We start from the raw sequence: 25,537 nt of genomic DNA on the forward strand, positions 1-25,537 counted from the left end.
CAATGAATAAAGTATTATAAATCTGTGAACGACTCAAGGTGGCGTGAGATCGCCAAAAGAGTTATACGTCCATCATAAGCCATTAGAAGGGTGTTAATTGAAATTTTGCCTTAGAAAGAGGTCATTCACTTCGGTAAGAAAAGAAAACTTAGCTCAATTTTGTAGAGCCATTTGAAATACTCGAGCAAATCGGTACTATTGCATACCGTCTGCAATTACCCGAAGAAACAAAAAGGGATATACGATGTATTCCACGTCTCTAATCAGCGTAAATATCTAACCGATGAATCTTTATTGATGCCCTTAAAAGATATTGAAATAAAGGGAAATCTCAAGTTCATAAAACAACCCATACAAATCGAAAATCCCAAAATTAAAGAAAAAAAGAGACGAACGTTGAAATAAGTTAAAGTAAAAGGGGCTCACTACAAGGCCTCGAGTATACTTGGAAACTTGAATCCAAAATAAAGAAAAAGTAGCCCCACCTTTTCTAGAAGCAAATCTCGCGGACGAGATTCATTCTAAGGTGGGGAGGATGTAACATCATGAAAATAATGGATCTAAAATACCAAGTTCAAAAGATAAAGGACCAAAAATAACAAGTTTTAAACTTAAAAATCAAAAATGAAAAATCTATCACCATGCCTTATGGCGATACGCGACGATCATATACCAAACGTCATCACGTATCGCGATAACGAGGTCTGATAGGGTGGCATGTGTCCTGCCACGTGTCACCATGTGGCATAAAGCCATGACAAGGTGACACGTGTCCTGCCACGTGTCACCACGTGGCAGAATGACCACCACGTGGCACTGCGTCTGCCACGTGGTGCCACGTGGCAGACCTACTTGGTGATTCACCAACCCTACGTCGCAATACGCGACAGGGTTCTTTCAAGCCATTGCGTATCGCGACAGCATGGCGACTCGGCCTATAAATAGGGCTAATGAGCCCTCATTTCTTACACACCAACTTTCACAACTCTCTCTCTCTCTCTAGAACATACTTTCTCTCTCTAAAAATACCCTCTCTCACTATCTCGATAAGCGTGCCGACCCTCCTCATTTTCCGTGCCAAAAACCCGACATTATACCTCGTAAACTATGTCGACCTTCCTCGAAGTACGTGTCGACTCGAGACGACCCGACGACCTACCTCAAAGTACGTGCCGACCCGAGACGACCCGCCTCGAAGTGCGTGCCGACGAGGCTTGAAGACCGGTGTGCCTCGATTTGCATGCCAAGGAGGTGTTGATCAAGATTCTCGATATACGTGCAAGCATTGAACTGCCCGAGAGTCTAGAAAATAACAAGCTAAAAAAAGGTAGGCTACTAGGCAAAATGTCCGAATAAAATAATAAAGGCTTAGACACTAGTCAAGAGTATAGTCAATGCCTCGAAAATAAACAAAAGAAAATAAAACAAAGAAAGTATAAAGATAAAGATAAAAGTATAAATTCTTTATATAACTGAAATATGATTATTATTTAAATAGATTTTAAATAATAATAGAAAGAATAAAGAAACAAATACAATAATATTTATTAATAAATTAAAATAAAAATATTATTTAAAGATATTTTAAATAATAATAAGTAAACGAAAATATATATTTTGTTTATATTATTCATATAAACTAAATGATGTATATATATGAGTATACGTTTTGAAAAACATAGATTTTAGAAAATAAAACATGTCGGACTAAAGGTTCGAACGTAAGAATAAAAAGTATATAAGTTGAACTATAGGTTCAAACAAGATTTAGAAAAAGAAATATAAAAAGAAAGAAATAAGTATAGATACGATATTATTTGTTATAGATGTTATTTAAAGATATATTAGTCTTAAGTAATAAGAAAAGAAAAGTATACGTTTCTTATTGAAGAAGAAACGTAAAGTTTAAGAAAAAGAAAAATAAGTTAAACAAGAGGTTTTAACTTGTAAAAGAAAAGAAAGAAATAATATTTTAAACTAAAGGTTTAAAATTAATAAAGAAAAGATGTTTTGAACTAAAAGTTCATAAAATCGAGGTAAAGATTATACAAAGAGAATAAAGGTCTTAAGCCGGATTGTATATCTAACTAACAAAAAGTTATACTCGTACTATAGGTGCGAGATAACAAAGAAGAGGGAAAGACCCTCGGACAGTGTATTGAAGCTGATCCAAAAGAAAAGGGGAAAGACCCTCGGACAGTGTATTGAAGCTGATCCAAATCAAAAAAGGTGCATACGCCCCAATCTTTATAAACTTGTTTAAGACGAGTCAAATGAATTAAAAGAAGAAAAGGGGAAAGACCCTCAGACAGTGTATTGAAGCTGATCCAAATCGAAAAAGGTGCATACGCCCCAATCTTTATAAACTTGTTTAAGACGAGTCAAATGAATTAAAAGGTTTACATGGGACTAAGTGTCTCAAAAACATTATAAACAAAAGTAAAATCCTAGCCCTCAGGCTGTCGTATACGTTTATCTGGATCCTTACATATGTGGTATATTCTGTGGGCACACCGCACCACACCTGGTCATATTATGATTTCCTGCGGGGAGCAAGACCATGTGTATACTAATTGTACTTAACTAAGTCGAAAGCTGCAGTGTTTGCTGGGGTATTTAGTGTAGAGACTTGAGTTTATAATTGTGTTGTTTTTAAAGCTTGGTTATTCCTAAGCCAAGTTGGGTCCGAACAGAACTATGTCTCGAGGGGTAATCAAATAAAAGAAAATATTTTCGCGTCAGCGTATTCACCAGCATATAGCTGACGTATTATTCTAACATTTCAGGAAATTATAGTATCAAAAATTGGAGTTATTCAAGAAGTGGATGTTCTCAAGGTAGAGATGGCTCATTGTTTTAATAACACGCTAAATTAAACAAAGATTTATAAATACAAATACTTTGGTATTTATTACACGAAAAGCTTTTCAAACAAAAGAAAATATATTTTAATGGTTTCAAAGTATATAAATAATTTATTTTAAATAATAAAAAGTCTCCCGTTAAAACAAACTCTGAAATATTTTAAAAACCGGTACCAACTGTTGGTTACACGCCTAGGCCGTAAGTCGGGGTGTGACAGAGCTAGCGATTTGTGCATCGGAACCAAGAAGGGGTTCCAAATCGGAGTTTCTTTTCACGGGACAGACCTGTTACGGCGGCAATCGGAATTTCGGCAACAACGTCTAGTAGCAGCGATAGGTAACCCGGATATGCGGTGGTGGTTCTTTCTTGCCTGGTAGCAACGATCGGCAGAAAAAAAAAAGATTCCGTTTATCGGATTTTGTAGCAGGTGAAGAGTTTCGATCTAGTTTTCAGGTTTTAGTGTTTCTGTTTTGGTTTTATTCCCATAAATCAAGGGAAAAAGGTGATCACGTGGGTAATGGGTTGTTTGGAAGAAAAGTCAAAAGAATAAATTATATTTGATTTCCAAAAGAGACGACGGAGGAAAATATTGAAAAGGTTTGGTTGATTTATTTTCTTTCCAAGGCAAATATTGAAAAAGGAAGTTTATCATTAATTTAGTTTAACATTTATTGGTTAAACAAGAAGGTTTAATCATTATTGAATTTTATTTGGGTTTGAACAAGTCGGTTCAATTTCAGAGTTTTAAACGATTTGTGGGATCGTTTTTATTTTTTATTGGACATAAAGTCTTTATTTATTGTCTTGTTTTGACTAATTTTTTTTATTAGAAATCATTTAGTTTCGATAGAGACTAATCGAGTCTTGTTTGATAAATTAAATATTTGTAAAAGTGCTTAATGAGAGATTATAAACCTTAAATGAGAACGTAATTGAGAACGTAAGCTTATAAATTAGTTTTCCGACATCAAGGAAAGATTTTCCTTGATGCCAACCTGGGAGTGTAGAAGTACACTTGATGAAGATGTTAGCGTCTTTTGTCGCTGCAATCTTATTTGATTTCTCAAACATGACTCGATTAGTCTCTATCGAAACTAAATGATTTCTAATCAAAAACATAGTCAAAACAAGACTATAAATAAAGACTTTATGTCCAATAAAAAGGATCCTACAATCGTTTAATACTAAAGAAAAAAGAGCAACGATATTTTTACATGTCTTTCGCCATAAATGCCCATAAATTGAGTTTAATACTCAAGAAATTGGTGCATCGACATTTTTACATGTCTTCCTCCATAAATGCCCATAAATTGAGTTTAAAACTCACGAAATTAGTTTTGTGACATTTTTACATGTATCTCGCCATAATTGAATCATAATTGGTATCAAAGCCATGTGCTTTTTTTTAAAAAAAAATTGAGAATGTAAGCTCATAAATTAAATGTGTTTTAAAATGGATCTCTAAGAAACCGATTGTGAAAAATCAAACACTCAAGAAATAACCGAATTAATAAACTTTAAAGAAAACGAAAATGGTTTTGCTTCAGATTATATGATTTATTTTGATCAACTAGAAATAATTAACAAGCTTAAATTTAAGCTTAACACGGAAAACGGTTTTTAATCAACCTAATAACCTATAGAGTTTAGTCTCAAGGGACTTCTCTAGAAAAAATAAGATTTTATACTGCTTCAATATCGAAGAACTTTCAGTAGATATAAAGGATACTTCAGGAGAAGTATATTTACCTCTTTATATGTTGTTTTCTTTCATGTTTGATGTTATAATCTTCTTTTCAATCTCATTAGGAGTGTGGGTGTTGATTTAATTGAGTTTTTATCAAATTTTGTATAGTTTTTACTTTTTAGGACTTTTCGAACTGTTCTTGGGTTTATTAACCTAGAAAAGTATTTGAAGATGGGTTTATGATTGCCCAGATCTTCATACTTGGTGGGCATGAACCCATATATGTGTTAAGGGTTTGATGCATGGATGTTTTGAAAGTTTGAACTGAGTAATGGAATGGGGATTCGATTAGAAAGCTGTTAGATAAAATCTGATACAAAGGAAAATATGATAGAAAAAACCATTCGATTAGATACGGTTGATTGAGGATTTTAAATAAAGGGTTGAGTGGTCGAATTATGATTCGATTAGAAAAACAAAAGGGAGGTGTAATCGAATGGGTCATTCGATTAGAAATGTTATGTTGGAAAAATATTCAAGGACTGAGTAATCGAATTGAGACTCGATTAGAGCACAGAAAAATGTAATCGAATGATCTATTCGATTAGAAAGATGGATGAGTTGGAAATGTAACAAGGACCATGTATTCGAATGGCTATTCGATTAGACTTCATTCAATCTGCCCTAAAAACTGACAAGTGTCAAGTAATCGAATTGATATTCGATTAGAAAAGAAAGTCCCAAAAAATCATTTAAGGACAATGTTATGGAATCACCATTCGATTAGAAAAGTTTTGGACTTGATTTTATTCTTCTAAGGAAATTATAATCGAATTGAGAGTTCTATTCGAATCGAATTAATTTCCTGATCTAATCGAATAACCATTCGATTCGATTATATCATCATTTGATTAGATTAAACTCTTCATTCGGTTATATATCAAATGACACTTGTAAACTTTCTTTAATTAAGTCTGAATCTAATCTAATCTATCAAATAAATTATTCAATAGAATACACATTCGATTAGATTAATCTATCACTAGATTAGATCACATTCTCATTCGATTAGATCAATCTACACTTGTCAAAATTTTCACATGTTCACATTTCTAAAAATAACTATGCATTCGATTCGACTACCTGGGACTTGAAGTTTTTTATTATATATACAAACTAATACTGGATCCTCATGCCATTCAATTCGAATACTCAACACTTAGACAGATTTTATGATTCAAGTTCAAACTTGTTTATAAATCTTTGTAAAGTTTTATTTTTATTTTTTAATTTTATTTTTATTTTATTTTATTTTATCTTTATCTCCATATATAAACTTGTGATTTTGTACTCAATTATCAACACTAATGTTCCTTTTGTGTATTCTAGGGTCATAACAACTCTTGTCCCTTGAAAATCCCGAAGAAGAGGAAATACAAAGTCTTTATATCAATGATCAAGGGATTAAGGAATTGTCCACTATCTTATGCTAGCATTGCCGATCCGGAGATTCGTAGTTCATGGGTTGAACAATTTTGGACTAAGGCCAAAACTGTAAAGAATGGTTTGCAGATTACCTCAAAGATAGATGGACTGGATGTGGTAGTAAATGAAGAGGTCATACGAAAGGCCTTGGAGATTAAAGACGATGTTGCTGACCCGTTTACTACTTTTTCTAAGGAAGACATCGCGTGATATTTGGAGGAAAATGGATATGATGTAAAGTGGACTACTTGTGAGAAGAGGCATCTTCCTGTCTATTGGAAGCTTCTGTTTCACATAGTTGCCAACTTCTTGTCATCTCAAAAAGGTGGCTTTGACAAGCTGAATGCGGATTAGGTCGGGGTTATGTTGTGCTTGACACGCAACAGGAAGTACAACTATTCAAGATTGTCCTTCAAATACATGCAACTGAATGTGCTTCCCAAGAACATGCGTATGATGTATCCAAGATTCATTCAATTGATCTTGGATTACCTGCCTCCTGACATACACAAGTCTGTGTACATGGATGAAGTGGATGATGAAGGGAACCTTGTTGAGTCATCAAAGCCATTTCATGTGAAGATGGTTTAACAATATGCTTTGAAGGCTATTATTGAGCCTACTGGGAGGAGTGTGTACAAGTACAATGGTGTTGAGCCTGGGGTAAAGCTCGGTCAGTTCCCTGAAACTGAGATTGATAATGAGGAGATAGGGGATGAAGAAGAAGGAGATAGTGGTGATGATGATGATGATGATGGTCATGATGAAGGTGGAAATGACGAGGAAGAACAGGATGAGCCTGTTGATGAACATGAACATGAGACTGAACCAGAAGCTGATGTTGTGGTTGAACATCGGTCCAAGCACAAGCATGACAAAATAAAGAGGAAGGTTGGAGAATCCTCCAAGAAGTCTGTTGATGTTGCTGAGGAAGAATAAGAAGAAGAGGAGCCGGAGCGTCCGTTGAAACGCTCAAAGAAGACAAAAGATTCCAAGAAGTCTCCTTCTTCTAAAGTGCCTTCCATTAAGGTACGTTTTCCTTCGACTATAGCTATGATAAGTGAATCACTTTCCACACAAACCACCACACCACAAACCACCACACCACAAACCACCACCATACCTGACCCACACATAGGATCACCCACCACCCTAGCTAAAACCTTAGAAGCCCTCCAAGCCAAACAAATACAATTTACTAAGGCCCAAACCTCAACCTCACCAAAAACCCAATCCAAAACCAAACTTAAATTACCACCCAAATCCCAAATAAAATCCAAACCTAGGATTGTTCTTAAAACCAAAGCCAAGCCCAAGACAAAAAACCCATCACTTAGGAACGAACCCATTACACCTCCAAAAACCTCACCAACCCATCTAAACGAACCCTTACCATCAATATTTGAAAATATTCCCTCAACCACCCAAGCCCGAACCTTAGTTTCACCTAGGACCACCGCACCCGTTACCTCACCAACATACCAATTCACATCTCTGATTAGAGGAACATCAGTTTGGACCTCTACATTCACATCCTCCATACAATGCCAAACCACAACTGAACCTACCAGCCTACCTTTAGCCTTAACCACATCATTCCCAACCCTATCCTTAACCCTGCCTATACAAACCACACCACACTCAACCATTTCAACCAAACCTCCCTCAACCCAAAAGAGCCCAATCATAGCTGCCACTCCCATTTCAAGTGGCAAGTCGAAGAAGTCACCAGTGTTCCGAGATCCTGTCCTTGATAGGATTAAGGCACTTGAGGAGGCAAATGAGAACCGTGCCAAGCATGAGCTCCTGTTTATCAAGTTCATCAAATATCAACAAGCAATCAATCAAGAAGTTACACGACAATGTGACGCTCTGGCTGATCGAGTGGCCATTCTTCAAGAACAGAGAGACTTGGATCAAACCCGGATCGTGAGTCGGCGAGAATGGATTGAAAATCTGCATAGAAGAATTGACAATCAACACGTGTTGACTAATCAAAACTACTTGTGGAATGCTGAGCTTCATGATAAGACTGAACGGCTCCAGTCACGAGTCTCTGGTTTGGAAACTAATCTTCCCTCCGCCTCAAACCTTGCTAACAACTTTAGGGGGAATTGAATTCCATACTTGATCGAGTTTGGATAAACTTTGAGTGTCCGAGCTCAAGAGTCAATATGTTGGAGAGTGGATCCGGTTCCTTAAGGGGCGTGGATAGATTGAAGGGAGAGGGTGTGAAGCTGTGTAATTTGATGGAGCAGCTTGAGGGTGAGATGGAAGAACAACGCGACATTCAAGGTCGCATGAATGAGTCGTTGGTAAACCGCTACCTCGCAGTCATGGAGGTGATACGGTTGACGATGAGGATGTAGAGAATCTGAGGACACACTTGATGGAGACCTTCTTGGCTTTCTCGATGTGAATGAGCCAAGGACCAAGCTGAGCAATAGACGACAAACTGCTCTTGAAAATTTGGTCACTGACGCCGAATGGGTCAGAGCTCAAGGAAACTTATATGGTTTCCTATACATTGGTGAAGCTAGGAAAGATGATGCAAGAGGTTCAAGTGTGAAAGCAAGTGCTGATGAGCTTGCTTCCATTGTTGGAACCGTTGTGATCACCGAACTTGTAGCTACTACTGCCGTCACAACTGGGCAGGTTAGTTCCACAAGTTCTCCACTTGTTGTACCTACCACATGTGCACAAGTCAGTCCTTCTGTCAAAACTGCGTTGATTCCATTTGTTCCACAACAACAAGTAGCTCAAAGTGGTGGTGGAGGTGATGGAAACGGTGATGATGAAGATGAGAATGATGACGATGATAATGACGGTGATGATGAGAATGAGGAAGAGGAGGAAGATGAGAATGATGAGAATAATAATGACGATGACCACGAGTACGACATTTTTTACGAACCTCATGGTGCTGATGGTAGAAAAGGTGATAATAGTGCTGATGGTGATGCCACTAGGAATAAGGCGGGAAATGAAGATATGTCACACCCCGACCAAAGGTTGCGGAACATGCCGAGGTGCAATAGATTGCTCAAGAATGTGATGACACTATTAAAGTGACAATATTTACTCAACTTGTTTATTTCATTCAATAATCACAAATACAACTTGTTCACAATAAAATACAAACAATTACGTCTACACTACATTTGTTAAAAGTATCCAAAAGGTATGATCTAAGTGATGAGTCTTCAATATTCACAAGCAATCAAATAGTAAACCTGTAACATGCATAAAAATAGATTTGATCAACACAAATGCTGGTGAGCAATACACTAGTTTTGACGTATGTATATAATGAGGCAAAAATCACAATTCATATGTGTAAATAGAATAATGCAACAACCATTGTAAATGTAAAGCAAATAACTGTGGCTCCTTTCTACTTGGTAACAACCAAAACACTCGGAGAATGAGAATCCTTTCTAATCGGTTGCAACCGACATAATCGGATAATGAGGCCCTATTCTATCCGCACTTAAGGTAGGATAGTTAGGGGAGCGTATGATCATACCTATTGCGTTCCAACAACTACATAAAAATAAACACTCGTGCACATAACCAAATTGAGGCAAAAACAAAGATCAAGCAAGTATTCGTACAAACACATAATGTTGAATTGTGGATTTGATAATGAGATCATAAAATAAGTAAGTTTGAATATGGTATGCATGCTACCCCAAAAGTATAAAAGCATAAAAAGGGGGAGTGTGATTACTAACATTAAATAAATAACTTAAAGGGTTGTTTGTGATACACCGGGATAATAAGTTCAACGAGTGAGGTTTAGGTTAAAAGGGTTTCGGTTTAGAAGATGGTCTTGAAAGACTTTAGAGTAAAATAAAATGACAAGTTAAATAATTAATCAAAGTTTGAGGTTTAAAATGTAAATACATAAGAACTTGAAGTAACGGTTTTTGAAAAGTAAGTTTTCTCGAAATCGGGTCTCTGTATTTCACTCATTATTTTTGCTTAACCTTTGTTAAATAAATATGTGGGGACTGGTTTAATGCAATAGTGCACGACCCCTTGTTATATATATACCAAAACGGTATTTTAACGAGTGTTCGGTTAGTCGGTTCGGGTCTTAATAAATAGTCAAGTCCAAACCCGACATTCCAAAGTGATACATGTCATGAGATAACTCAATAAAATTAAAAGAAACTTAACCAAGTGTGTAGTTCTATTAGGAAGAACCTCAATGTCCGTTAAGCGGGTGTTTGGCTTTGTCGGTCCAAACTTGTCATAAGATCAAGTTGGATCCGGCATACCAAGTGTTTTGACAAAACAATTAAAATTAGTTTCATAATATAGTTTTAAAGAAAAAATGAGATTTGGTGGCCCAAAACACATTTATGTATCTTAAGCGGATGAACCCGGTTTAGTTCGGTCTTGGTTCGGTCCTTGACTCGGTATAAGACCGAGGATGGTTGCCACATACCCAATACCATAAAACATACTAAAATGAACTTAGAAATTATAATACACAAATCTTGCTTGTAACATATTAGTAAATCATTTTAAATATAAAGCATTTAAACAAGAGTTCGGTTTTGGTTCGGCTCTTGACTCGGAATGAAACCGAAAATGTTGGCCACATATCCAATACCATAGAACTCATTAACATAAACTTAAAAATAATAATACTCGAATCTTTCATACAATATGTTAACAATAGAGTATTAAACAAAAGTTCGGTTTTGATTCGGCTCTTGACTCGAAATGAAACCGAAAATGGTGGCTACATATCCAATACCATAGAACTCATTAAAATAAACTTAAAAATAATAATACTCAAATCTTTCATACAATATGTTAACAATAAAGTATTAAACAAAAGTTCGGTTTTGGTTTGGCTCTAAACTCGGGATGAAAACGAAAATGGTGGCCACATACCCAAATACCATTGAACTATTAAAATGACTTGGAAACTATAATAGTTAAGAACTGAACAATATTAACAAGCTTAAACAAAACTAAAGCATAAATTAAAGTGTTTAACAAGGTTTGCAATAATCCTCCATGTAGCCTTGCCTTATAAGCATTTCACCTCAACCGACCATGACAGGGGAAGTGAAAGTCGAAGGAAACAAAGGGTATTAGATATATGTTGTAATAACAATCTTTAATTATATGGAATTAGTTAAAATCAAAGAAATGTTCTTGTTTGACTCTTAGAAGTCAAACAAGAAAGAACTTGAAAGATGGAGCTTGGAGCTTAGGTTGAGAGTTTTTGGAGAAGGAGCAACCAAAAAATGGTTGAGATGGTCTTGTTTATATAGGGAAAGAGTAAAGGGCTAGTAATAAGGTTGCTTTTGAGGTTTACATGCATTTGTTTAAGTTTAAAAGGTCAAACAATGCACAAAACAACAAACAAAACGAACTTGTGACTCCAGGCCTGACTAGGCATCACGCAACCAGCCTAACCTCCCTGGCCGCGCGACGCGGCGTGCTAGGGGGGTTAGGTTGGTTAGCAACTTTGGTTGTTTGGCAGATTTGGTCCCTGCAATTCGTTTCGAGGTGTTTTGAGCGTTATAGGAGTATTTTAGAAGCTGTAAAAGGTGTTTTCGCGATCCGAAAAGCGTGAGATGATTATGAAACATAAAACCTATCGTTTTAATAATATCGAAGGTTTCGGGATACGAATTGGGTCGGTTTACAATACGAAGACAAAAACGAATCGAATCGGAAAATGACGAATGTCACAAGATCTGCCACATGAGGTTGAGATAACTCCTGAGACTGACACTGCAATCGAGGCTGAAATCGCCTCTTTACTTAACAATTATTCTGCTGCAGGTACCAGCTCGCAAGTTCAAGAAGCTGTGGAAGAGAATTACGCTGATAGCGATTACGAAATAAACTACTCACCCAATCTGGATACTTCGGAAAGGGTGACTGTGAAGACTGTTGATCAAGAACCCGTAGCTGCTCCTGCTGCCAAGCCTGCTCAACGAAAGTCATCCAAGTGTGTCAAGTACTACAATGTGAGCCGCATGGCGAGCTTGAGATGGAGGTCGAAGCCGTACCACGATGCTGATCATATCCTCTACGTAAAATGGCACCAAGATAGCAAAAGATGGGTTGTCTGACGTGCCAACGGTGATCTCACATATCTGTCCTATGTAGATACGCACACCCTGTCTGTTCTTAATAGGAACTACTTCAGAAGAACAATCGGTGGAGGAGAATAGAAGGACACACTACAAGGTTGGTTCAAGCGCTTTCTCAAGTATTAATGGAGGAAAGGCTATCAAAAAGTTGCTCTCAATCCGGGAAGAGCATTCAAGTCAAAAGAGATCAATTCGGTTACCAAAAGGTCGGTCAAAGGATGGAGATACAAGATGCCAGATTACCATGGAGATCCCATCATGCATGGGATGCCGTTTGATGACAATCTCTTGTACGACTTCATCTCGTGGGAGTTTGACAAAGACACGAGTGAGGTGATCATTCATTGCAAAAGCATGCATCACCTCCGGTTCTTTGATGAGCATGAGCTATCGGGTTTTGGAAAGGAGGATCTGCTGAAGTTGCATGGATCTCCTTTGTGCACTGTTGAGGACGTGCGCAAGGACAATACCGACGCCATCATGGGAAAGTTCAACAAGTTTGTCCGTTTACTTGTTGAAAAACAATCGTTTGATGAACACGAGGTGTTTGAGTATGAGTCTGAGTCCGACTGAAGATGGAAGCTAACTGGCAAATACCAAAGACTAGAGGGAGATTGTTAAGCCAATTTTGTGTTAGTCTTTCGTATTTGTATTTATTGTTTAGTTTATGTAATATTAGCTTGTTGGACTCTCCTTATATGTATGTTTGTGCCCAAGGCCAATCGTATTTGAGCTCAATAAGTCGTGGATAATAAAACAATAGTGTAAGAGCACACACACTATATATAGTGTGTGTAACTCATACACACATAAACTTTAGTAAAAACCATATCTTGCAACTCTCAAAGTCTCTCTTCTCTCTTTCTCTCGGCAATAATACATACCAAACAAAATCCGAGATCTCAATACTCACTAGTGATTTCCGCTAGCTAGTGTAGAGGTTGATCCAAGTTAACTAGTAATAGTTTTGTTAGATCCGATTAAGGGACCTACAATATCCAAAATAACTCATTAGTAGAAATGCAACAACTAGCTACCTTAAGGCGCTTTAAAGGGGGGAAATAGAAAATAAACCATAGACATCAATTTAAAATATACCAAGAAAAGAAAAGGTCAATACAACAATTAGAAAACAAACAAACAAACATAACGTAGTACCCAAAGTTGTGTCTTTGTTTGGACATAGTTTAATATCACCTACCAAGCAAGCATTCTTACCTTGATCCCTAAACAAAGAGTAAGTTCATTAGAAGACCAGAACTATTAATGAAAACTAATTATATAGCAATTTTCAGAAAAATATATATGGACAACAGTATGTCTCAAGTAGAATTTTCTTATCCTGTTGTGCATGGCTTCAACTCTCCAACCTAAAGTTGTCAAGTTTAACAAAGCTAGGACGATAAGTCATTATCCCATCAAAGAGGCCCTTTATATTTAGGTGTAGAATCTTATTCGTGTAAAGACAATATGTCACCGGTCTTCTTCGTTTAGTGCAGGTGATCGATATATTTGTACCTTTTAAACCATCTATGAACTCACACATGGGTCGTAAATTAAGAATAGGGCAAATATTTTCTTGGATAGCTATCTCTTTATACCACGCTTCTTCCTTTAACACCCAAACCTCTAATCCTAACACCAAGAAACTTGACTTAACCTGCCTTTCAGAATTCCCAACATTTTGTTAGATTCTCCACGTCCTGGAGGGGATGGAAATAACTCAAATGTCTCGTTATTCAAATCAAAATCATGAATTTGGTTATCATCAAGCCAATAGACTCCGCATACGTATTCATCGTTACTAAGTCAAACTGGTAACAAGTTTGTTCCAAAACTCTCCATTGACCCGTGCCAAGGGTGAAAACCTGCATTACAACCGTGCAGATCCTTGTCGCTTTGTATTCCCCAGCCATTGAAACTCCGAAACCATAACTTATTGGGCGAGGACTTTTCAATCGTGGTTTAGGAAGGATCATATACTCATCCAAAACAGGATTCAAAATGTAAATGCCATTATAATAAACATGAAAAAAGCATAGCAAACCATTCACTATACCCACTAGAAGTATGGGAAAAGTATCACAACGATTAAAAATAGGATCAAGATTACGCGATAAGGAGAGATGAAGATCCATCTCTGCCCACTCTATAGTTCCTGGCCGAAAACGATATCGGGCAACTATAGAACATTAGACACTTACGCGATACGGAGAGATGAAGACGAACAAAGTAAGGATCAGAAAGAAGATCCCGCCACTTTTTGAGAGATGAAGACGAACAAAGTAAGGATCAGAAAGAAGATCCCGCCACTTTTTGAGAGATGAAGACGAACAAAGTAAGGATCAGAAAGAAGATCCCGCCACTTTTTGCACACGCACTTCCAGTACATGATTGATTTGACTGGAAGTCTTGATAAAACCTCCATGATGAGATTCTCAGGTAAGTCTTTCATTGTTGTAACTAGGGTTTGGTGTTTGTCGATGAATTTGTGACCCTCTTTTGGTACTAGGCCCAATAAAATATTTTGAGACTTTAAAGTTTAATTTATTTAGAATCTTAGACCAATCGTAGTGGGGCTTCTTCGGAGGCGTTTTGGCCTATAATGCCGGGGGCACACACCCCCCCTCCCCCGGGCGTTTTAGGATATTTTTTTATTTAGGCGTTTTGTATATAACGATGGTGAAAGGCACGAGAATTAAAAAACAAATAAACAAAGTTATGGAGACTTTATGACTACACTCTGTTTTTGTAAAAAACCATAACTCTGACTGGGCGTTACGTGGCGTATAACGCCCAAGGGTGAGACTGTATGACTACACATGGTCTTATTGATGGCACCAAATTGAGTTCACTTTTTTTATTTTCTTTTTGGTGATATAAGATTTGTTCAGGTACTTAATAGTTATAACCGGTTCTTGTGACATGATATGTTTGTTTTATTATTAAAAGATCTAGAAAAAAAAATTAGTTTAGTAAAGACTTGGGCGTATTTGGGATTCCTTATTTTTCTTTTCTTATGACTTGTGAAGGTTTAAGAAGTCATTTTTATGTTTATAAAGTGTTTGGGAACACATAAGGACTTTTACCTTTCTTCTTATCAACAAGATTAAAAAGGGGGTTTTCAATAAGTTGGGATTTGATAACTTATCAACTTATAGGTTTGAAATACCTATTACACCCTTCCATTCCACCCAGATCTCTTTAATCATTATACCCTTACATCAATAAGCTTTTTAAAAATTTTAAAAAAACAACTTATTGACTTATTAGCTTATAAGTTATTATTATAGTAATTATTATAGTAAAGAGCGTGATCCAGGAACCAGCACTAAGTCTTCCTCATCATTTTCCTCCAAATTAGGGTTTCAACTTCCATTAATGGTGGATATTTCAATACCTCCAAAATCCGACAAAGACAACGACCTTGGTAATAATGATGAGACATAAGAGACTTTGAAGACAATGGCAGTTGCACCATCGGAGACTCCGACAGAGGCGGTGGCTGAGAAGGTTGAGGTTGCAGTTGAAGCAACGGTAGTCGTTGCTCCTCCATGAATGATCCTCTCTCGGACCTCACAATTAGGGATGAGCTTGGGGCAGTACCTGTATCTGTACCCGTACATGTACTCATACCAAAATCAATAAAAATATATATCAATACTTGTACCAAATTTTTTGGTATGGTACGGGTATTTCGGTATGGTGCCCGATTTTGTACCACTTTGTTTTTTTTATTTCTAAATCTACGACGATCTTGAAACCGGTACTAGTACGAGTACAAACAGCCTGAATTAGTCCAGGTATCGGTAATTTCACAGGTAAGTGAAGGGCCAAATTAGTACAAGTACCAAATTGATCATCGATATAATGATAAGATAGTATTGAAGAACCCTAATTCGGTCGCCGACATTAAGTGATTTGTTTGTTGATTCGAGTTTTGGATGTTATCTTATTTAATATATAAGAAACGTTTGTTACTTGTTCAATAATAAAATTGTTGGAAATTTATTTTATATATTAAATATGAAGAATCTCAATTAAACCCCTATATATTTCAAACATGTACAAAATACCAAACGTACTCGTACCTGTACCCGATTGTACCTGTACCGAATTTCAACAAAAAAATGAGTACCAATACCTGTACCGAATAGGCTAAATCGGTACATGTACGTGTACGAGTACGATATGGGTACGAGTCTGGGTAATTGGGACAAAATGTTCATCCCTACTCACAATCACACCTCCCTCAACCCCCCAAATATACCCTTCCAACCCATTTGTAGTAGAACATTCGTCTTAGTTTCCACCATCATACAATCACTTGTTCAACCTCCAAATCTCATAGTTGAAACAAGACCCTTTTGCTTCATCCAATCCGAGTGATATATTTTCATTTTTTTTGTTAAAACTCTCTTAGATCTAGCCAACCAACATGATGACGAGATAACAATGTCACCAAGATCAACGACCTATGGCTTTTTACGAGTAATTTTCTTTAATCCTAAACCTCATTCGGTTCCATTCTTCGTTGGTTCAGTTCTCCGATGAGGTTTCTACGTCGGGGCCCAACTAACATCCACAACCACCGCTTCAAACTCCTAAAATCGATATGCGAACAACTTGTCTTCTTCTTGCTTAATCCATGTGTTCTTGTCATCATTCTTGTTTAATCAAGTCACAACACCTTTAAATCGGTTTGAAATTGGGATGAGAGTATTGGAGGTTTTAGATAAGTATAGAGATGGTTATGTAAGAACATAATATCATATTTGATTAAACAGAACCAAACTTTTATCAATAATTATTTTAGTCTTTTATTATTTTCTAAGGGAAATTGTTTAATAGAATGAGGGTCCAAATTGCATTTATTTAAAAATCACATTGTTGCAAATTGCAAGGGTATTAGTGTCTTTTCACTGAAAAACTAACCTTGTGACTTGACGGTTAATCTAAATTGCAAAAAGAAGAACCACCACAGGGCTTATCTGCGAAAATGTCCCCAAATGGTTGAAAGTTGCGTTTTGGATTTCACCACAAGAACTATAACTGCAATTAAGTCTTTAGTAAAATATAACACTCACTCATTCCATTTTGAGTAAAGTGTCATTTTCGTCCTTGTGGTTTGGCAAATACTGTGAATTTAGTCCAAAAAGTTTATTTTTTGCTTATAGACCATCCATGTTTCCCAATTCTTGTCAATTACATCCAAATCACTAGCCCCTTTAAATTTAATCGTTAAGTCAGATGTAGGCATATCCTTTCACTCTTTCTTTATTATAATACTTATTTCAGTGAACTGCGGTTTTCGTCCTTGTGGTTTGTCCAAATCTGCGATTTTAGTCCAGTAGTTACAAATTTGCAATTTTCGTTCCTATGGTTTCATTTCACTTGCAGTTAAACCCGAATTCACTAATCTCGTTAATTCTGGCCGTTAAACCCATTAGTGTGCCCTTCACGTGAGGGGAAATTTTTTCTTTTTTTTCTTTTTCCCAAATACACTGTTAGTGCATGATTTGTGACTGATGATTTGCAATTAAAGTGTTCGAGGTTAAAGTATACGGTAGCTACGGAAAAGGGGGAGTCTGTTAGTGCATTATTTGGTGTCCGTAGCCTATCGAATAAGTTAGAGATAGTCTAGTCAGTATATTTATTATGAAATGGCCCATTCGCTATGGATTGTATAGCGAATGGATCCATTTGTTAGTTGACTAGGCTATTCGTTAAGTTAATACGCCATTCTCTATGGATTGTATAGGGAATGAGACCCATTTGTTATGTAATATAACGAATGATGGCTTATTCGTTAAGGTATTTCCATTATTTATGGAGGCATAACGAATGATGTCTCATTCGTTACTACAGTATAACAAATGAGGCTAACTTAACGAATGGGAGCTGATGACCTATATATAGGCAGCTCCTGTCCATTGTATAGTAGAGATCCGAGCCTAAGTTATTCCATACCGTTACCATGCCGGATTCTCTCCATAACTTATTGTATCCACCATAATATATTGCATCTTTAATGTTATGAACAGTATTTAACGCATCCGTGTTCGTTTAACGTATTAGTAATCGTATTGATTTGATGTATCGAAGTTAGTGGCTAGATCTTGGCTCGTAACGTGTTTCAACATACACCCCACCCCCTCACGAAAGGGAGCTTGTGAATTATGACTGAGGTTTATTTGGGGAGAAAAAAAGACAAAACTGGTCGTCACGTGAGGGGCATACAGATGGGTTAATGACCAGACTTAGCGGGGTTAATAAATTCGGGTTTAATTGCAAGTGAAATGAAACTACAAGGTCGTAAATCGCAAATTAGATAGGAACGAAAATTGCAAACTTGAAACTATTGGACTAAAACGGCACAGACAAAACACATGGACGAAAAACGCAGTTCACTGAAATAAATATTATAATAAAGAAATAGTTAAAAGACATGTCTATACCTGACTTAACGATTAAATTTAATGGGGTTAGTGATTTTGATGTAATTGGCAAGAATTGGGAAATGTGGATGGCCATATGAAAAAAATAAACTTTTTAAACTAAATTCGTATTATTTGCCAAACCACATGGACGAAAATGGCACTTTACTCTTCCATTTTTTAATATATATAAGAATATAAAAGTTCAATATAATATTCAAGCATAGGTTTGATGATTTTTTTTAAATCTAAAGTCTCGCAGAAAAGAGCAATGTAGTGTTTTAGTATATGGAAATAACATGCGAAATGGAATGAATCATCATGAAGAAATAAAAAAAAGTGTTATTATATATAGTGAAAGATCCAATACGAAAATGCTTAATGTACAAATACGTACGCGAATCCCGTTGTCGCGAATCGATCAATGAAATCACATCCAAACATCTCGGAATCGTCAATACATATCCAATCAATCATTGCTTCACCGAAAAAAAAACAGTTTTGGATGGTTAATCGATCAATTTTTCACTTTTTTTCACAATGAGCGTTTAACGAGCGTTTAACGAGCGTTTAAGGTTTTGTGAGCGTTTTAGGCTTTTGCCTTTGAGCGTCTCGCGTATGTTAATGTAGGTTAAGCATTTTCGTAGCGTAACCGCACCCATTATATATAAAGGGTTATTTATTGCCAAAGATCTTGGTTTGGAATCATGGTCAGAATTCTGTAACACTCCGCTACATTTTTGCATCAATGGAGGTTCCAACCACATGACTTGTTTCCACTCTCAGGTGCGTGTTATTGATTCTTATTCGCTACCACATCTATATTGATTTATTATCTCTTCTAATTGTTGCAGATTCAAAACCCTATTTTTGCACTACCTCAGTTGAATTTATGGTATGTATTCGGTTTCATTTAACTATTTTCTTTTATTCATTCTCATTTTTTGTTAACTAATTAATGTTTTTGCTTCTTCTATTTGTATCCATTTTCAACCAGTCTATGTTCGATTGTTGTAATTAAGGGTTTTTAATTTAGGGATTTTTTATTTTATTGGCTTTTGAGGCATATCTTCTTCATATTGATGATTACATATAGTTGGAACGATGTTCTTTTTTTCATTTTTATCACTAGTTAATAGATTGGTAAAATATCTTTTGTATTTCAATATATTATTGTTATTTGTATTATTATTATTATTATAGAAGTCAATCTTCACTGAAAATTATACTTATGTTAGTTACTTCGTGTTAGTTTATTGAATCCTTTAGGTTGTTAAGTTTATATGCATGATTTGTATATGACTACAAACTCACAATTCAAAGTAGATTTATTTGGAGTTGTAGTGAATTGAATTATTAATTATACTAGAATTTGATTTTAGGATTTCTTACTTTTTTTAATCTGTTGTTGATTATCATAGTGAAAATATGATTTGAAACAGAGAAACAAAGAAGGGCAAGAGAATGATGGCGACGATGAAGATGAGGAAAGTAATGGGTCTAGCTAAAGGGGAGGATAGCACAAAAAAAGGAACAGGAGTTCGCAGAGAGCAAAGACTAATTCGAGCTTTAAGGAACCGATTAATGGCCTACGAGGTAGAGAAAGACCGTCTAATGATATAACAAGTCTATGCAGAGGCTTTCTGCTCCCAAGTTTTTCTTTTGAAAAGGTAAGTATGTTGTTTTTATATTTAGGGTCTTTAGATTTTACATTTTCTTATAAGAATTTTTGTGGATTGATGCAGGGGTCAAGCACTCAGCTCAAAGATATACTGAATGGTACGTGTTAATTGCCTTCTATACCTTTCAGCTCAATCCTTAAAACTTTGAGGATTGAGTTGAAAGGTTATATATTTTCTTCATATGATTTAGGTTTTAGGGACTTTGGGATTTGTTTATATAATTTAGGTTTAGAGAATTTGGGACTTGTTTGTATGATTTTGATAGTAATTATGATTTGGGGTGATTTCTTAGAATCTTTATTTGGTTGTATTGCTATTTTTTGTAGTAATTATGATTTTGGTGTCTCGATTAATATATGATGGTTTTTTAAGGAGTATGATATCCTAACAGTCTGTTATAGGTTATTTTTCTATTGTCTCTATATACCCATGATGTTATGTTTTATGTTTGTCGTCGTAAGTTTCGGACAGTTATTTGCATGCCAAGTCTTTGTACTCTGGAGGTAGCTTTGCCATTACTTAGAAAGCTAAATGCATTTTATAGCTATTCATATGTTTTTCTTCTTTTTAATGAGTGGTATTTGCTTTTTTTATATTTAATCATTGATAAAAGTGCATCCTTTACATTGCTTAAGTGTTATGGCTTAAGCTTGGAATGGACAGTAAAATGAGATAGTGAGTGTGCTGAAAGTATTTGTAATGGTATATTCATTTTATTAAGGTAAACCATACTGAACAACTCTTTTTTTTTTGTATGATTTTGTGTTATTCAACTTTTTTTTCTTACAAAATCGGTGACATTCTTCTTTTTATAATATCATTTTTAAGAAGCTCTAATTCTGTAAATTTCTCCAGCAAGAATGCTTGGTCATTTTTTTTTATATGAGTTGTTCAGTTCTATTGTCTCTATGAGCCAACTAAACGAGCCCAACGAGAAAGCCAATGAGCCAAGCTTACTTTGGCTTGGGATTGACCCGTTTCTTGCTTAAAGGTACCAAAAATATCCGGTTTGAATATGCAAATTTGAAAGTGTTGTTAAGTAAAAACAAGATTCTCATGAATTTGTGACCAAATTTTTTTCCATACAGTTATATAACTTATATTTAAATAAACCAACGTTGCTAACCATACTTTTTAACAGGGTTAATTTTTGTACCCACAAATTAAATGAGTTGTAGTTTGATTATAAACAAAATTTTCATTTAGAATGAAAGAAAATATGTATCGACTACATATGCTAATAAGTTGTACTTTCATATTAAACAAAATGGCTTTTATTTAGAATGCAAAGGGGGAAGGGTTAGGGGTATATTTCTTCTTTTTCAGTATGTAATATTTTCTCTCACTATTTTCAGGTTAAAAAGGATACGTTATGGTTGTCACGTTCTTTTCGTCTTTATGAGAAATTAGCAATTGCTTCTTTAAAAGAGAGTTTGAAGAAGAGTAAAAAGGACTTTTAACAAAGCTACAGGTAGGTATTTCTAATCAATTTGTATTTGTGTATAGTATGATTACTACAATTATATCAATATTATTTGAGTAACTTGCTATGGGGATTTACATTACTTCATTTTTTTTATTGTTTTTCATATGATATCTGACTTAAAACGATATTTTAACGTTTTGTTAATGTTCAAGGTTGCAAGATTGTTAGGGGTCAAAGCCTCAGAGGTACTCAAATAGGTTAACGAACGCCTGATCACGCCTCTTCTTAAGTAGACATGTCAGGGCCCTCAAGAAAGAGAGGGTGATATTCTCAAAGTCTATATTTTTTTTGTTTCTATCATATAGTTTAGTTGTAATTTCAATTTATTTGCTAATGTTTGCACCTATTTTGGTGTGTTTAACATTTGCAGACTGTTAGACACAATGCTTCTAGATAAGATCCTTATGCTAAGAAATTTGGGATTAGAATCAACATACATCTGCCATCTGTTGAAGTTCGAATCTTACCTTCCCCAAGGGTAAATTAGTCATCCTTTGATATATTTTTTATCAATAATAACCATTTGTTAAATATAAATTTTAAGCTTTAGTGCATCATCTTGACGGGTATGTCTTTCCAAGAGTCAAATTTGTCAGTGTTATTTTAAATGCACATAGTTTACTAGACTCAGTAAATGCACATGGTTGCTTTTTATAAATAGCTGACTTAAGCAAGCTACACTTTCTAGACACAATAAAATGGTTTATTTGATATTAATTTGAGTTCAGGTTTCAGCCAAACCGTTATCAAGAAACCGTTTTGGGTTGCTCGCTTTAACCGAAACATGGTTGACCAAAGTTTAACTTTTAGTTCATTATCTGTGCAGGTTGATCTGACGTAACAAGACTGGAAAAATGAAAAGAAAAAGTAATTATTATAAAATTCAAGTCTGATTGTTCATATTACATATCCAGCATATAAATAAAGAGTCTAATACGAAATGGGCCTAAAATGGGCCATGGGTCAAAAACAAACCCAAAAACAAAAACATAAAAACAGCAGAAAAACATTAAAAAGGCCTAAAACTTTATTTAGGAGGAGTTTTTGGGCTTCGGACAGGGGCCAAACCGACATAGGCGTTTGCCACAATGTGCTCCTCGTCTCAAGCTTCGATTTGACTGGTAATTAGGGATTGCAACGGGCCGGGTATTGGTGATCCCATGCCCCTACCCGTTTGTAAACCCGTGTCCCATACCCGGCCCATTACCCGTCGGGTATTTGTCAGGTAATTACATGTCGGGTATCCGGCATATCCGCGGGTATCGGGTATACCCGTTGGGACTTTTACGTACATTTTTTTAATCATTATAATTATGTTTTACATTTTATTCATACAACAATTATTACAAATTTAAATATAATGCACCATATATATAGAAGCATAACAATAAATAAATCATATCACTATAGTTTTTATATATTTTTATACATACATGCTTCACAATCTATAAAATACAAAAACTTTTTCGGGTATATAATTCGGGTATATGATTCGGGTAAACGGGTATGTGTTTTCGGGTAATCAGGCCGGGTATCATCTAATCCCATACTCGGCCCGTACCCGCGAAAAATTTTAAATCCTAATCCCATACCCGGCCCATACCCATCGGGTTTCGGGTATACTCGTCCCAATTATTTCGGGTTTTGGGTATACCCGTCGGGCTCAGGCTTTTTTGCCATCCCTACTGGTAATAGGCCTGAAACGGAGCTTCGTGGGCCAAGTTATGCCTGTTTTCGTGAGCCACCTTTTATAGCGCGATCTTGGGCCTCCAAATACATAATAGCCCGATCTTCAATACTTGGGTCCACATCATCAAGTCTAGAGGGCACAGTGGTAAATGCATATTTGTATTCTGATATAGTAATTTACTAGAATAAATTTCGAAACCCCTATCCCAGCTACAAAACTCGGGCCTTCAGGTTTGTTGGTAGCCGTTGGACGTCCTCTTTCACTTCAACACACAATTATTATGAGCATTGTAAGGTAAACAAGAAAATATGCATGACTCTAAGTCTATAATAAGTTAATATTTCATGTTAGTCTCTGAAGTCCATTGTTAATGCTTACAACTAGGCTTGTAAACTGACCGAACCAAAACGTGCTCGTGTTCGTGTTTGTTTGTTATGCTTTTATCAGACAACAGGCGGCTCACAAACACATTACTGAATGAAAATTTGTGTTCGTCTTTATTCGCGAGGAAATAAACTTGTTCGTGTACTTTCTAAACGAACATAAACGGACAAATAGTGAGTTAAGTAAGTACAATAATAAATATAAAAAATATAAAAAGTTTAAATATTTGGACAATAAACTAAAAGTATAATATATAAAAAGTTTTTAATGAATGAACGTCTTCAAAATGAACATTAACGAATGTTCATAAACACCATCGAATGTTCACGAACATAAAAGAACCAATGTTACATTTTTTCATGTTTCTTCATTCAGTTAATAGATGTATATTACTTATGTTTCTGATGCCAACGTTTTTATGTTTTTTTTGGTATCGTCATCTTGAAATTCAAGACAACAAATGTACATTTTTTTCTATATGGTTATTACTTTTTTATCAACGTTTAAGTCAAAACTAAACTTGAAGCTTGTCGGATCTCAATAATTTCAAGGTATGTTCTAATTACTTAAACTGAAATCGTAGACACATTAAAGGGTTGTCACTTTGGCTGATTTGAACTAAAAGGATATACTAAATTTTAAGTTGGAAATTAGTCTATTTGACCTCAAAGTTAAAAGTTTGAACTTTTGTAGTCCAAAATTAGCACATTTGATCTTAACCATTGACGGAATACTTTAAAACTGAATTAATGGAAAGCATAAACATAATCTGCATTGTATATTCGTATATGTTATGAATATTTTATAATTAGGTTTCTTTTTTATTTTAGGTCAATTGTTTTATTGATTATTGTTTAATTGCATTTGCTTTTAAATGTGCAGGATTGTTAGATTTGTGGATTTTGAGACTAAGTCATGCCTTCTATGATTTGGTTTTTGTTGGAGCTCAATGTAATATAACTCTTATGCACCCAGCATACAAGTAACATTTATATATTCCATTTGAAATAGCTCATTGATTTGAATTTACATGTTTAGAAAAACCATTGGTATTTATGGGTTGTTTATAGAATTGATCATAATCTTGTCACATTGTTACCCTTATTAGCTATGTTATTGAATTGATTTAGCTTTTGGCTATTGGATACACCAAACAATGGTAGTTAATGTTAGGATTAAACCCACACACGAACCGAACACAAACACGAAAGCAATAAGCGAACACGAGGATTTAACGTGGTTCGGTTTAAACTGACCTGCGTCCACGGGTGGCAATTAGATATTTCTTTATTGAGTGACAAAAGATTACAAATACATAACGTCAAATATATAGAGATACGACTAGGGTTTGTATCTTATTAAAAAAGAAACCCAAACTGGGTCGGGCTTCGGTTTGGCCACCCTACACCCGTCTATCCTTTGGACTTCAAATAATAAACCGGGCCAACAAGACCTACGAACCTAACAATCTCCCACTCGGAGGCCTTGAGTACTCTCATCTGCACTCCTCATCGTACTTCTGTAATCTAAACATCTTTTAGTTGACACCGCCTTCTCATCAATTAACCTGAAGGCCCATTGAAGCTCCCCGAAGCTCCAACACATCAATCACGGCTAAAACTGTCCCTGACCCGTTCTCTGTCCCTACCGGCTCCCACTGACACAAACTACCGAATCCTGAGATACTCTGAGAACA

General features: G+C 35.7%; 1 pseudogene; it reads right to left on the bottom strand.

Annotated features, from left to right (window-relative positions):
• Positions 1-13,519: 13,519 nt before the first annotated feature.
• LOC143601351 (uncharacterized) lies at positions 13,520-15,788 on the bottom strand (annotated as a pseudogene).
• Between the last annotated feature and the right edge of the window lie 9,749 nt (positions 15,789-25,537).

The sequence above is a fragment of the Bidens hawaiensis genome, unplaced genomic scaffold, assembly GCF_021521415.1.
Source record: "Bidens hawaiensis isolate Kalapana, Puna unplaced genomic scaffold, B.hawaiensis_p1.1 tig00056107_1, whole genome shotgun sequence".
Lineage (NCBI taxonomy): Eukaryota > Viridiplantae > Streptophyta > Magnoliopsida > Asterales > Asteraceae > Bidens > Bidens hawaiensis.